The following is a 16,673-nucleotide window of genomic DNA, read 5'->3' as shown; positions in this document are numbered from 1 at the left end:
GATGTCCTACGTTTTTTTTTTTTTTTCTGGAGTTATTCTAGGATGGAAGAGGCTGCCTTAGACACAGATCCAGAGCAGGGAACAGAGATGCAGGAGAAGAGATATATTTACTTGGATTAGGGTATTCTAGACATTGACCCTCTGCTCAACCAGAAGAGTATATCAGAAGTACTCCTTGATGCCTGGCCAAATCCCTAACTATAATGGATCTGCTCCAACATTAACTCCCTCCTTTCATATCTGCCCTGCTGTATAGCAACATGCCAAGGAAACTGGTATTGTACAGTGTTTGAGAGCTTAGACGCAGAGAAACTGGGTAAAAATTTGCCTCTTTCCTCAGTAAGTGCTCTAGTTTGCTAGCTGCCAGAATGCAATATATCAGAAACAGAATGACCTTTAAAATGGGGAATTTATTAAGTTTCTAATTTACAGCTCTAAGGCAAAGAAAATGTCCCAATTAAAACAAGTCTATAGATATGTCCAATCAAAGGCATCCAGGGAAAGATACCTTGGTTCAAGGAGACTGATGAAGTTCACAGTTTCTCTCTCAAGTGAGAAGGCACATGGTGAACACAGTCAGGGCTTCTCTCTCAGCTAGAAGGGCACATGGCATCATCTGCTAGATTCTTCTCCTGGCTTCCTGTTTCATGAAGCTCCCTGGGAGGCATTTTCCTTCTTCATCTCCAAAGGTCACTGGCTGGTGGACTCTGCTTCTCGTGGCTGTGTTGTTCTGCTCCGCTCTCTCTGAATCTCTCCTTCATTCTCCAAAATGTTTCCTCTTTTATAGGACTCCAGAAATTTATCAAGATCCACCCAAATAGGTGGAGACGCGTCATCACCTAATCCAGCTTAACAACCACTCTTGATTAAATCATATTTCTAGGGAGATGATTTGATCACAGTTTCAAACATACAGTATTGAATAGGGATTATTCTGCCTTTATGAAATGGGATTTAGATTAAAACATGGCTTTTCTAGGGGACATACATCCTTTCAAACCAGCACTGTTGGGAAGTTATTTCTCTTAGAACCCTAGTTTTCTCATCTATAACATGGGAAAAATCCCTCTCTTTCTTTCAAAGGTTTGTAAATATCAAAAAAGATTGTGTATACAGCCACTCACAAATAGTTAAAAGTTGAAAACAACCAAATGTCCATCAACAGATGAATGGATACACAAAATGTGGAATATTCATATAATGAAATACTATTAAGCCATAAAAAGATGGAAGTTCTGAGGCATGCTACAACTTGTATGAACCCTGAAAACATGCTGAGTGAAATACGTCAGAAATAAAAGGAAAATACAAATATTGAATGACTTTCACTTACATCAAATATCTAGAATAAACAAATTCATAGAGACAGAAAATAGATTAGAGGTTACCAGGAGATGGGGGTCAGGGGAATGGGGAAATATTGCTTAATGGGTAAAGAGTTTCTGTTTCAGGTGATGAAAAAGTTTAATAATGGAAGGTAGTGATGGTAGCACAACATTGTAAAAGTAATTAATGCCACTGAATTGTGCACTTAAAAATGCTTAAATGGCAAATTTTATATTTTTATGTATATTACCCCAAAACAAAAGATAATATAAAGGGGCACTCACCTTGGTGTTTATGCCATGGCCCAACAGCAGCAGCAGCCCCCAGTCATTACAGTATGGAACCTGTATCAATTCCCTTTTATAATCAGGTTCTACCCAAACCAAGCCTTGGCTACAGTATTCTCTGCTGTGGGGCTGTCCTGGCTACTGGACCATATTACTGTCCTTTGTGGTTATTCTTAGAGATAGGGTGTTTAAATAATGCTTCAGATTCATTTAGGGTCTCTGATGAACCCTAAACTCAAGCATATTGTCTGGTACACAATAAGACCTCAGTTGCAAGATGGTTTAGGATTTTAGGTCTACTTTCCAATACTCACCTAAAATTGCTCAGCAACCCTAGCTTCGGTCAGATTAAGTATGAGACAACTATTAACCCTTATCTTAACTGATGAAGCTCTTTCCTAGAAATGGTTCTAAAGATAATAGTCTCTGAAGCTCCGAGATACCTAAATCATATCCAATTCCCTATAGGTGAGGCTTCTGATTCCCATTTTTCAGAACAGATGAATGTAGCAGTGTCACATACTGCATTATTGTACATTCCCACCAGCAATAAATGAGTGTTCCTATTTTTCCATATCCTCTCCAATACTTTTTCTTTTTTTTCCCTTCATAACAGCTCTTCTCATGGGTGCAAAATGATATCTCGTGATTTTGATTTGCACTTTCCTAATAGCTAATGATGTCATGTATTGTTTCATGTGCTTTCTATCCATTTGTATATCCTCTCTGGAGAAATGTCTATTCAAATCTTCTGCCTTTTTAAAATTGAGTTGTCTTTTTATTGTTGATTTGTAGAGATTCTTTATATATTCTGGATATTATTTTCTCCCATTGAGTACATGGTCTTTTCATTTTAATGATAAAGTCCTTTGAAGAGACTATTCTTTCCCAACTGAGTGGACTTGGAAGCCTTGTCCAAAATCAATTGACCACTTGATTAGGGTCTATTTCTGAACTCTCAATTTGATTCCATTAGTCTGTATCTTTTTTTAAAATATTTTTATTATAAACAGCGAACAACCATACAAACATTCTTGACATGGTTATGATCAGTGACTCACAACATCATTACATAGTTTTGTACTCTCACAATAATTTTTCTGAACATTTGCAGTCTATATCTTTGTGCCAGTACCATCCTGGGTTTTTTTTTTTTTTTTTTTTGACTGTAGCTTTCTAATAAGTTTTAATGTCAGGAACTGTGACTCCTTCAACTTTGTTCTTCTCTTTTCAAGGTGGTTTTGGCTATTTGGGGTCCTGTACCAGTCCATATAAGTTTGATGATTGATTCAGCCATTTCTGTAAAGCAGGCTGTTAGAATTTTTATTGGGATTGTGTTGACATCTTGAAAATATTTAGTTTTCCAGTCCATGGGCCTGGAATGCCCTTCCTTTTATTTAGATCTCCTTTGATTTATTTTAGCAATGTTTGTATTTATCTGAATACAGAGAATTTGGGTATGTAGGTCCTTTACATTCCTGTTTAAATTTATTCCTAGACATCTGATTCTTTTAGTTGCTATTGAAAATTGGAATTATTTTCTTGATTTTTTCCTCAGATTGTTCATTACTAGTATATAAAACAATACTGATTTTTGTGTGTTCCTTTTTGTATCCCGTCACTTTGCTGAAACTTTTATTAGCTCTTCTGGCTTTGCTGCAGATTTTGGGAGACTTTCTATATATATAGGATCATGTCATCTGCAAATAGTAAAAGTTTTATTTCTTTCCAATTTGCATGACTTTTATTTCTTTTTCTTGCATAACTGCTCTGGTTAGAACTTACAGTACAATGTTGAGAAACAGTAATGACAGTGGGGTCTTGTTCCTGAACTTTCTATCTTTCACAGTGGCACTTGATGTTAGCAGTGGGTTTTTCATATATGCTATTTGTGGTAGATAAATTCAGGTGTCAACTTGGCCAAGTGATAGTGTCCTGTTGTTCTGTTGCTGGGTACTTGAATCATCAGCATGTGAAATTCATCTATGACTGATCACATCTGCAGTTGGCTAAGGGGAGTGACTTCAGCAATGAGTGACATTTGATTTAATTATCTGCAAGCTTAGAGAGATCAGAAGACAGCTCATCAGCTCAGAAGTGCTCAGAGCAGTTCAGACCTAGAAGTCTGGAGATGCAGAGAGGAAACACCCTGGGGAAAGCCATTTGAAACCAGAAGCCAGGACAGAAGCCAAGCAGACATCTACAATGTGTCTTCCCACATGAGAAGAACCCTGATGAAAGCTGCTGCCTTTCCTTGGAGGAACTGTTAATTTGTAACTACATAAATCCCTTTATAAAAGCCAGTCCATTTCTGGTATACTGCATTCCAGCAGCCTCAGCAAACTAAAATACCATTTATCATGTTGAGGAAGTTTCCTTCTATTCTTATTTTTCGAAGTGTTTTTACCAAGAAGAGCTGCTGGATTTTGTCAAATTCCTTTTCTGCATCAATTGAGAAGATCGTGTAGTTTTTCCCCCTTGTTTTATTAATGTGGTGTATTACATTAATTGATTTTCTTACACCGAACCATCCTTGCATACCTGAGATGAATACCACTTGATTATGGTGTATAATTCTGTTAATGTGCTGTAGGATTCAAATGGAAAATATTTTGTTGCTGGTTTTTACTTCTATATTCATGAGAGAGATTAGTCTGTAGTTTTATTTCCTTTGTGGTATCTTTATCTGGCTTTGGTATTATGCTGATGTTGGCCTCATAGAATGAGTTAAGTAGGGTTTTTTCCTATCATTTTTTTGGAAGAGTCTGAACAGGATTGGCATTAATTCCTTTTGGAATGTCGTTGGAATTTGCCTGTGAAGCCATCTTTTCCTGGGCTTTTCTTTGTTGGGAGGTTTTAGATGACTGACTCAATCTCTTTACTTGTTATTGGTCCTCATGTTACTCAGCTAAGACTGAGGATAGTACCCTGACATGAGCTAACAGATGTGAACTAATATGATGATAATGCCAGGGACTCATAAATGCTCATACAAATCAGTGGGTAACTCTTCCTCTCAGCAATACTAAGAATACTAACTTAGATCCAGATTCTGAGTCTATGGGTCTAAAAATCTGGACTGGTGGCACCTGGACTAGGCAAGCTCATTGCATCTTACCCTGATGACATGTATTAGAAAAATGAAGCATCATGCCCAAGGCTCTGGGAGGGTGCAGCCCTCTTAAGACTGATAAAATGGGGCACTGGCTGCCCTTCATAGGGCAATGCCAGAGAAAAGACTGAAACATTTCAAAACTGTGCTCCACAGAGCTCTAGCAGGGGGGGGCCTCCCTAAGGGGAGGTCAAGTGAACAGGGCTCTGACCCTTATCTCAGTGTCTATCCAAACAGCTCTGGTTAAATTGGAGTTTCATATAATCTTACCTTTGCTAAAAAAGGAGTTCTACTGCTAAAACAAAACAAATACAGACCATTGGCCTAGGGGTCAGAGGGTGGGGCTGAAAGACTTAAGCTCTATTTCTGGCATGATCATTAGTCAATGCTCACTGTATTTTTTTGGGCTTCAGTTTGCCTATCTGTAAAATGGAAAAGAAAATCCCTTAACCTCTTAAGGTCAATGTAAATTAAATTTACTGTTGACATTTTGGAGACATGGGAACAATTAGCATGAAAGAAGACTCATTCAGTCATTCAACAAACATTTGTTGGACACCCTTTGTGTGCTAGTCACTATGCTAGGTATTGGGTATGTACAGGTAACAAATAGATAAGGACTTGGTTCTTACACATTCATTTTCAGTGAGAAGCAGGTTTTGCATTTCAGTGAGAAGCAGTATTGTATTGCAAGGCTGACCTTAAAAAACTAGTGTTTCCAGTGGAGGATGAGCAGGATGTTGGTGAGGAGCCTAGAAAACATGGTAAGGAGACCAGGCCTGGGAATATATAGGGGAGAGAAGAAAAAACTTGGGAGACTGTCATATTCAAATACTATAAGGGCAGTCAAGGGAAAGGAAGAGGGCTGGCCATAGATTTGTTCTTTTGGAATGCAGTGAGCAGGAACAGGTACAGAGGCAGGATTCATACCAAGGAAGATTTCAGCTCAAAAGGGAGGGCATTCTAAAAATCAGACCTGTCCAATAATAAAACCAATTACCAAAGGAGATAGACAGCAACCTCTCATTAAAAGAGTTTAAGCAAAGGTCAGGTGACCACTTTCATCTGTTGGGCTAGACACTAGATCATCCTGAGAGCCCTTTCCACTTCTGAGATGCAAAGATGCTATGATCACAACCATGCTTTCCCCTTCACTGGGGGTGAACTAAGTGACCAAGAAATTAAAGCTGTGGATCTAAAAACAGTATTATACAAACACAGGACCCAGAGACTAGAACAGTCTTTATGCATGCTTAAGTTTCTCCCTCTCTGAACCACAGGTCTCACATTTGCTTCCATCCTTTCAATGAACAAATATTTTAAATTACTTACTATGTGACATTAGGGTGATGGAAAGTGAGAATAGAATAGTGAAGAGAATAGCTACTGTCCCTCCCATAATGGAATACTGAGTTGAGTTTGGAGGGTGATAAAATATAAGTAAACAAAAAAAAAAAAAGAGAAACTATTGTAAATATTAAGAAAGAAAGAAGCTGAGTTTAAAGACAGAAAAAGTTTTTAGAAAAGGAAATTCTGGGAGGTCTCTCTTGACAGCTTGATGTTTAAGCTGTGATCTGAAGAAGAGTTCAACTATCTGAAATGTGAAAGTATTCCAAGAAATATGCTTCATTTTAGGGTTTATTGAAGGTCCAAAATGAATTCCAAGCATTATTTAAATAATCACTCTCTAAGAAAAACTGAAAAGAATAGAAAATATGGTCCAGGACCCAGGAGGACTCCACATGCAGATAATTCAATGGGCAGGGATAAGTAACTGACTTGGTTTGGGAAGAACCTAGTCATGGGAAAGGATCTGCTATAGGTTCCCTGGTGCAAGAGCTGGAGGCTGTTGCCTGATAGCACAGAGAAAGAACCTGAAGGAGAAAATAGCTTGGAGTATGTAAGGAAAGTGAGAGAAAAACAGAGGAACTAAAATGTACAGAACAAAGGGATATGTTTTGAGAGGTGGGAAGGAGCCAGATCACGCAGGACACTGCAAATCAAAATAATACATTTAGATTTTATTGTTAAGTGTAATAGAAAACCACCAAAGAGTCTTAAGTGGGAAAGTGTAATAATCTGATTTATACTTTAAGAAGATCACTTGGACTGTTAAGCAGAAAATGGAAGGGAGAGGAACAAGAGACACAGTAAGGAAATGAGACAGGCCAAAAAAATATCTCTTAAGCCAGGAGAGGTAGGGCAACGGTGAAGGTTATACAGATGGTAAGATATGCATGGATTCAAGATACACTTGGAATTTCTGCTGCCAGTTAAGGTGAAATAACAGGTAGTAGATTTACCCTAATGCCTGAAAAAACTAAAAGAAAAGACAAAGTATATGTGTGCCAGTTTGCCATGCTTTCTGATGCAATCTTGTGGAGGCAGCTGTTTCTTTTAATCCTGATTCAATATTGTAGAGCAGAAACTTTTAATTATCTCCACAAAGATGTGTCATGCCCAATTGTGTGTGTGGCCTTTTGATTAGATGGAAATGTGACTGTGCCCATTCTGGGTGGTGTTTTGATTAGTTTACTGGAATCCTTTAAAAGAAGAAATATTTTGAAGAAACCTCAGAGCCAAAAGAGTGCAGATGCAGATGCTTGGAGAGCAGATACTTCACAGAACAGAGACATGGATGACTGGAGATGCTTGGAGCCCAGCAGATGTCACCATGAGATTTTAAGAAAACCAGAACTTGGAGAGAGCCAAGGAAACCAAGAGATGAAAGCCAGCCCTGGAGAAGTAAAGTGAGGAACCCTCACAGAAACAGAGGCTGAAAGCAACAGAGCCCAGGAGCAAGGGACCAGCAGATGCCAGCCACAAGACCACCCAGCTGACAGAGATGTTCCAGACACATTGGCCATTCTTGAATTAAGGTATCTTTCTCTGGATGCCTTAGTTTGGACATTTTTCTAGGCTTGGAACTGTAAACTTGTAACTTATTAAATCCCTTTTTTAAAAGTTCTTCCATTTCTGGCATATTGAATTCTGGCAGCTTAACAAACTAACAGAATATGAAATACCAGTTTTTAGACTGTGTGGGACAGTGGGCATCAGGCTGTGTAGGAAAGTGATTCCTGAAAGATGGGAAGCAACATGTGGTGAGTCCTAAGCTTGTTCCCAGTTTATGGACTTGTGGTAGCTAGGTTCAGGTGTCAACTTGGCCAGGTGAACATGCCTAGTTTTGTTGCTGTGGACATAAGCCAATGGTACGTAAACCTCATCTGTTGCTCATTACATCTGCAGTGAGCTAAGAGATGTGCCTACTGTAATGAATGATGTTCGATTTAATTGGCTGGTACTTAAATGAGAGAGCTCAACATAGCACGGCCCAAGCAGCTGAGCATACCTCATCTTGGCACTCGCAGCTCAGTCCAGGCCTTTGGAGATGCAGAAAAAAATCACCTCAGGGAAAGATGTTGGAACCCAGAGGCCTGGAGAGAAGGCCAGCAGAGATCACCTTCTGCCTTCCCACGTAAGAAAAAACCTCAGTGGAAAGTTAGCTGCCTTTCCTCTGAAGAACTAACGAAATAACTCTCCTTTTATTAAAAGTCAATTCATCTCTGGTGTGTTGCATTCCAGCAGCTAGCAAACTAGAACAGCTTGGAGAGGGTTTTCAGGCCATAGGGCAGGGAGAGGAAAATCAGGCAGAGCCTAGTGATTTTCTGAGGTGAGGAAATAGAGGTGAGTTACAAATAGGCCAAGGTAGCTAAAGTGCACAAAGTGGAGAGGTGATTATGAATATATTTCATATGTTTGAGAAGGTAGAGGAAGGACAGCATGTCAAGAAGAGACATCAAAGACACAAAAAGTCCAATACTGAACTTCTAGAAATGAAAAACACAGTATTTGAGATGAAAATTATAGGAGATGGATTAATAGATTAGGTACTGTAGAAGAACAGATTAGTAAATTTATATAAACTTATAGAGTCTATCCAAAATGAAACAGAAAAGAGTGAAGAAAAATGAACAGAGCATCAGTAAACTGTGGAAAAACTTCAAGACGATGAATTTATGTGTAACTGTAGTTTTCAAAGGAGAGAAGAGACGGGGGTAAAGAATGGTAGCTTTTTAAAAATTTTTATGTAAACTATAAACCCACAAATCCAAGAAGCTGAAAGACCCACAAGCACAAAAGACATGAAAAAAATTATCAAAACATAGTCATAAAATTGCTTAAAACTAGTGATACACAATCTTAATAGAAGCTAGAGAAAAAACATACAAGACCAAAAGTAAGAATTATAGCATACTTCTCATCAGACAATGTAACCCAGAAGACAACGGAGCAACGTCTTTAAAGTGCTGAACAACAACATAAACCTGGAATTCCAAACTCAGCAAAAATATCTTCCAAAAAACAAAGGTGAAATCAGACTATTTTCAGAGATACATAAGCTGAAAAATCTTTGCTTGTGTAGACCATAAAAACAAGAAATGTCAAAGGAAATCCTTCAGGCAGAAAGAAGATGATATAAAATGGAACTCTAGAACTACACAAAGGAATGAAGAATATCAGAAATGGTACTATGAAAGGGTAAACAGAAAATATTTTTTTCTTATTTTTAAAGTATTTTTTAAAGACAACTGCCTATTTAAAACAAAATAATAAAAATATAAAGTGAAGCTTATATTTATTTAGAAGTAAAATGTGTAACAATAGCACAAAAGATGGAATGGGAATTGTGAAAGTAAACTGTTGTAAGGTCCTTACGCGATATATAAAATGAAATGATATACTTTAAGGGAGGCTGTGATAAAAATGTATACTATAAACTCTAAAACAACCACTAAAGTAAAACAAATAGGTATAGCTAATAAGCCAACAAAGGAAATATAACAGAATCATTAATGAAACACTGAATTAAAACAAAGGGAGGTAGAAAAAGGAGAAAAAGGAAGCAAAGAATGGATGGCTCAAATAAGAAACAAATAGCAAGAAGGTAGATTTAAATCCAAGCCATATTAATAATTGTATTAAATACAAATGGTATAAACATGAGAATTACAAGCCTGAGGTTGTCAGGCTTCAAAGACAAAGACACAAATACCCTAAGGTAAAACAATGGAAAGATATATACCATGCTAACACTAATCAACAGAAACCTGGAATTACTATTCTAGCAGAAGATATAGTAAATTTCAGAGCAAAGAATGTCATCAAGGTTTAAAGTTGGTCATTTCATTAAGATAAAGAATAATAAAGATTATTATGGTAAAAACAGGACATAATAATAAAACTTTTATGTACCCATTAACAGAAAAAAAATAGCAAAAACTAATTGAGCTGCAAGATGAAATAAACAAATCCTCAATTACAGTCACAGATTCCACACACCTCTCTCAATAATTAATGGAACAAGAAGACAGAAAATCATTATCAAACAACAGTATCAAACATCTTGAAATCGAATAGACATTGATAGAATACTCCAACCCACGATGACAGAGCACATTGTCTTCAAGTGGTACACTTACCAAGATATTCTGAGCCATAAAACTTTTAATAAAATTCAAATCATACAGAGTATATCTCTGACCTCAATGGATTTAAATTAGAAAGCAATTAACAGAAAGAACCCTAGAAAATTCCCACATATTTAGAATATTAAATAAATTAAAAATAACCCATGTAAAAAGAAAATCAATGGGACATTAGAGAGTATTTTCAACAGGATAAAAGTGGAAACATGACATATCACAATTGGTGGTATGCTAGGTAACCAGTGTATGGAGTGGGGGTTAGGGAATGGGGAGTAAAATTGTACAGAGTTTCTATTTGGGTTGATCATAAAGTTTTGGAAATGGATGGTAATGGATGATGGCAGTGCAACCTTGTGAACATAATTAACAGCACTGAAATACATATTTGAATGTGGTTAAAATGGGAAATTTTTGGCTATATATATTTTACTAGAATAAAATTTTTTAAAACACACAGGACTATGAACACAGTGAACTCTATTGTAAATGATGGACTATAGTTAATAGCACAATTTTAAGATTGTTTATTCATCATTTTTAACAAATGTACCATGTAATGCAAGGTGTTAATAATAGGTGTTACATGGAAACTCTATTTTATATTTGATTTTTCTGTAAACCTACAATTTCTCTAATTAAAAAAAAACTAAAAAAATGCAGCTTAAGTTTCATAAAGGAAATTTAGAGAACGAAATGCTCAGATTAAAAAAGAAGAAACATCTTAAATGAATGATCTAAGTTTCTACAATAAGTTACCTGAAAAAGAGTGCAATAAATCCAAAATAAGGAGATTAAGTAATAAAGATAGAACAAAGATTAGTGAAATGAAAACATCAAAGAAAATCAATGAAACCAACAGCTGATTTTTTTTTGAGACAACTAATAAAATTGATTATCTTCCTAGTCAGGAAGAAGAGAGAGAAAACACAAGTTACCAATATTAGGAATGAGAGAAGATGACCCTTATATAGTTCTACAGTAATTAAAAGGAAAGGTGATATTATGAACTTTATGCCAACTTAGATGAAATGGACAACATCCTTGAAAGGCAAAATTTACCAAAATTCACCCAAGAAGAAACAGACAACCAGAATAGCTCTTTGTCTATTAAATAAATTGCATTTCTAATAAAACACCTTTGAATAAAGAAAACTCTAGGGCTATGTGGTTTTCATTGATGAGGTCTATCAAAAATTTAAGGAAGAAATATTTCCAGTTCGATATAGAAAACTGATGGGGGAGTATTCCCTAACTCATTCTATGAGGTGAGAATTAACCTGATATCAAAACTAAGCAAAGACAATATAAGGAAAGAAAACAGATCAGTACATATAATGAATATAAATGCAACAATTTAAAACTAAATTTTAGCAAATCAAAACAGCATTATGGAATGATCAAGTGGGGTTAACATTAAAAAATCTACTGATATAATTCACCATATTTAGACAAAAAAGAAAAAACATGATCATCTCAACTGATGCAGAAAAAACACTTGAAAAATCCACCACCCTCTCTGGATAAAACTCTCAGCAAACTAGAAATCAAAGGCAAGTCCATCAAACTACAATAAACAGGTAACATTACACTTAATAGTGAATGCTTTCTGTCTAAAATCAGGAACAAGGCTAAAAAAGAAGTCCTATCTTACCACTTTTCTTCATCATAATACTGGAGGTGTTAGCTGGTTCAAGGTATGAAAAAGCAATCAAATGTATCCAGATTGTAAAGGAGGAAGAAAAACTGCCTTTATTTGTATAGATATGACTGTCTGTGTAGAAAACCCTGAGGAATCTTCCAAAAAGCTACTAAAACTACTAAGTGAGTCTGGTGAAACTGCAGGATCCAAAATCAAGATACAATAATCAACTGTATTTCTGTATACTAGCAATAAATAATCAGAAAACTAAAATTTGAAAATACCATTTATAATAATATATGAAAATGAAAATACTTAGGAAATTTGACAAAAGATGTAAAATATGCCTATAATGAAAATCATAAAATATTGCTAAAATTAAAGATCTAAATAAGTGGACAGATACACTTATCAGAAGTGCATCAGAAGATTCAATTTTGTTAAAGATGTCAATTCTTTCAAAATTTATCTATAGAGTCAATGCAATTGCAATAAAAATTTCAGCAGTCATTTATTTTTTTGTAAAAAAAAATTTAGAATCACAAGGTGATTCTAAAATTTATGTGGAAATGCAACAGCCAAAATATCCAAAGGAAAAGCCAAAATTATTCTGAAAAAGAAGAACAAAGTTGGAGGATTTACACTAACCTGATTTTAGGACTTATAAGTTTCAGTAATCAAGAAAGTGTGGTTCTGCCATAAGTACTTGGAATCTCAGGTGGGACATGAGATTTTGCTGGTTTGTCCAGAGTGATGCCCCGAAGAATCCCAGAGTGATTCGATCAGTGAGTGGAAAAGTATCTGAGAATGGGGAGAAATGCAACTTCCCCAAGTTGAATTCTTGATATTCTCACAAGCAGTGTGGACAACCAAAGCTATAGGCAGAGCCCTCAGTCTTGGGGTTTGTTCATATGAAACTTAACCCTGCAAAGGATAGGTCAAGCCTACTTAAAAATCAGTTGACCAAGGGAAGTACCTGAAACTGTTGAGCTGTGATCAGTAGCCTTGATTCTTGAAGAGGATTGTGTAACAACATAGCTTTAACAATGTAACTGTGTGATTGTGAAAACCTTGTGTCTGATGCCCCTTTTATCTACCTTGTCAACAAAGGAGTAGAACATATGGAATGAAAATAAATAATAGGGGGAACAAATGCTAAAATAAATTTAGTTTAAATGCTAGTGAAAAATGACAGCGAGGAGTAAGGGGTATGGTATGTATAACTTTTTTTTCTCTGTTATCTTTTTATTTCTTTTTCTAAATCGATGCAAATGTTCTAAGAAATGATGAATATGCAACTAAGTGATGATATTGTGAATTATTATGTATGTTGTTTTATTTTGTTTCTTTATTTTTTTTAATTAATAAATAAATTTTTAAAAAAAGTGTGGTTCTGCTGTAAAGACAGACAAACAGAATAAGTGAACAGAATGGAGAATGCAGAAACAGACCCACACATATATATGATCAATTAATTTTTGTCAAAGGAGCCAAAGTAAACAATTAAGAAGTTAATATTTTCCTCAAGAGAAATTCTTAAGATTTAATTTTTAATTAATATACATAAAAAAGAATTCAATAGAGGGCGGGCCACAGTGGCTCAGCAGGTAAGGATGCTTGCCTGCCAAGCCTGAGGACCCGGGTTCGAGTCCCGGTGCTTGCCCATGTGAAAAAAAAAAAAGAATTCAATAGAGAAAGGAAATCTTTTCAATAAATGGTGCTGAAACATTTAAATAGCCATTATGTAAGAAAATGAACTTGACTTTTACCTAATGCCAAAATTAACCGAAAACAGATGACAGACCTAAATGTAAGACCTAAAACTAGAAAAGTCCTAGAAGAAAACATAAGAGAAAATCTTAGTAAACTTTGATTTGGAAAATACTTTCACACTCAAAGCATGATCTGTTTAAGAAAAATGGATCAACTGTATTTCATCCAAATTAAGAATTCTGTTCTTTGAAAGTCACAGTTAATAGAAGGAAAAGGTAAGCTAAAGACTGGGAGAAAATACTTGTAAATCAGATACCTGAACTGATAAAGGACTTATATCCAGAATGTACAAATAACTCAGTAATAGTTCAATAACAACAACAATAAACAAACAAAAAATGAACAAAAGACTTGGGTCCTTCACCACAGAAAATCAATGCATTGCAAATAAGTATCTGAAAACACTGTCAACCTTATTATTAGAGAAATACAAAAACCAGAGTAAGATATCACTACAAACCTACTAGAATGGCTAAAATTAAAAAAGATTGATTGTACCAAATATTGGTGAGGATGTGAAGCAATTGGAATTCTTACACGCTGCTTGTAGGAATGTGAATGGTTGTTATAATCACTTTGGAGAACAGATTTGCAATATCTTAAAAGTGAAACATACAACTAATATGTGACTCAGCCATTCCACTGCTAGGTAGTTACCCCAGTGAAATGAATCCATGAATGCCCATGTCCATACAATGACCTCTATGCAAATGTTTATAGTAGCTTTATTTGTAATAGCTAGAAACTGGAAACAAATATCCACTGACAGGTGCATGGATAAACACATTATGGTATATCCATACAATGAGATACTGTTCAACAATAAAAAGGAACAAACAATATTCAACATGAATGAATCACAAAAACAAATGTTGAGCGAAAGAAACTAGGCTTGAAACAGTATACACTGTATGATTCCATTAATATAAAATTCTAAAAAAAATAGAAACTAATATACCGTAAAAGAAAGCAGATTTGTGGTTTCTTGGAGATGGGGAAATGGTGGGGAAGAGGGTGGGACAGCAATGGAGAGATGGAGAGATTACAAAAAGAAATAAGGAAATTTTCAGGGGTGATATGTTCATCATCTTGATTGTGGTGATGGTTTCACAAGTGCATACTTACATAAAAACAGAAATTTGTGAACTTTAAATTTATGCAGTTCATTATAGGATAATTATGACTCAGTAAAGCTGTCAAAAATGGAAACATTTTGGAGACAGATAAAACTATTTCCTGATGAATGTGGGAAATGAGGGAAAGAGAGAAATCAAGAATAACACTAAAGTTTCTGCTTCAGTAACTATATGGATATTGGTACCTGCCAAACTTCTTGAAAAAATTATCCAAGCTCACAGTCTGCCTTTTCTTTCAATCTACCCACTCTCCTCATTCTGATCTATTATTACTCCATTAAAATTGCTCTCATCAAAAATCATCCTACTTTTTAGTTGCTAAATCTCAGGGACATGTCTTAGTCTTTACCTTACTTGACTACTGGCAGCAATCAGTACCACTGACTACTCCCCCTCCTTATGTTAAAATCTCTGAGGGGATGAAGGGACTTCTCAGGAAATTTCACAGTTTTTATTTGTCTTTAATTACTATGAATCTTTGGATTTTGGTAGGAGAACCACTTTATAATGTTCAGAAGACCTAGATGGCAACTAGACAGAAAGGAACAAGGAACTCATTCCCACGGTACAAATGAACGACTTTTTCCACCACAGAGGAAGCTGTGAACAGCAGATCCAGAATTAATATTTGGTGTATTTCATTTATGGCTTAAATTAATAGCATCTATATTGGGTAGACGGAAATACTAGCAGTCAATGAGAGGGAAAGGTAAGGGGTATGGTATGTATGAGTTTTTTTCTTTTTATTTCTTTTTCTGAACTGAACCAAATGTTCTAAGAAATGATCATCGTGCTGAATATACAACTACGTGATACTGTGAGTTATTGATTATATACCAAGAATGGAATGATCATATGGTAAGAATGTTCATGTTCATATGTTGTTATGTTTAAAAAAAATTAAAAAATTAAATTAATAATATCTAGGACCAGCAAAATTAATCCATCATCTGCCTAATATTGTCTATTAGAGGGCCAGAAGTAGCCCCTCTCAGTTAATCTTTACAAGTCTTTTACTTGATCAGCCACATGTGAAGCTCTAAAGGAACTCTGACAGTGCTTTCCTAGACCTCATTTTTTAAAAGATAAATTATAAATATTTAGACAATGGAAAACTATTCAGCAGCAAAAATTAGTGTATCACAATATGTACTTCAGCAGGGCTTAAAGAATATATATTCGTATTGAGATCTCTTTATGTATAGACAGTCCACCCAAAGAATACAATCAGTGGCTCACAATATCACATAGTTGTGTGTTCATCACCATGATCAATTTTAGAACGTCTGTATCACTCCAGTAAAAAAAATAAAAAGACAAAGGAAAAAACCCATATATCTCATACCCTTTATCCTCCCTCTCATTGACCACTGGTATTGCAATCTGTCCAATTTTTTTTTTTTACCCTTTATCCCCCCATTATTTATTTATTTTTTGTCCTTATCTTTTAAATTCATCTATCTATACTCTGGATAAAGGGAGTGTCAGCCACAAAGTTTTCACAATCACAAAGTCATATTGTATAAGCTGTATAGTGATAACAATTGTCTTCAAGAATCAAGGCTACTGAAATGCAGTTGAACAGTTCCAGGTACTTTCCTCTAACCACTCCAATACACCATAAACTAAAAAGGGATATCAATATAATGCATAAAAATAACCTCTAGGATAACCTCTCGACTCTGAAATCTCTCAGCTACTAAAATTTTATTTAGTCTCTTTTCTGTCTTTTCCCTTTTGATCAAGATGGCTTTCTCAATCCCATGATGCTGGGTCCTGAACTCTTCATCTCCACTTCCCTGAACTCTTCTTCCACCTCACCCTGATACCACTGCTCCTGGATGGCTCAAGTACATCTCTTCTGTGCTCTTACTATATATATGCTTACATACGTCTTCCTCTCTCCACTGG

The 16,673-nt window shown here is 35.6% G+C and overlaps 1 protein-coding gene across 23 annotated transcripts in view; it reads right to left on the bottom strand.

Annotated features, from left to right (window-relative positions):
- Positions 1–16,673, bottom strand: part of SCMH1 (Scm polycomb group protein homolog 1) — a 209,013-nt gene that overhangs the window by 13,249 nt on the left and 179,091 nt on the right. The gene's annotated exons all lie outside the window — the stretch shown is intronic.

This window comes from Tamandua tetradactyla, chromosome 2 (assembly GCF_023851605.1).
Source record: "Tamandua tetradactyla isolate mTamTet1 chromosome 2, mTamTet1.pri, whole genome shotgun sequence".
NCBI classification, from domain to species: Eukaryota; Metazoa; Chordata; class Mammalia; order Pilosa; family Myrmecophagidae; genus Tamandua; species Tamandua tetradactyla.
This window is presented reverse-complemented; position numbering and strand designations above follow the sequence as displayed.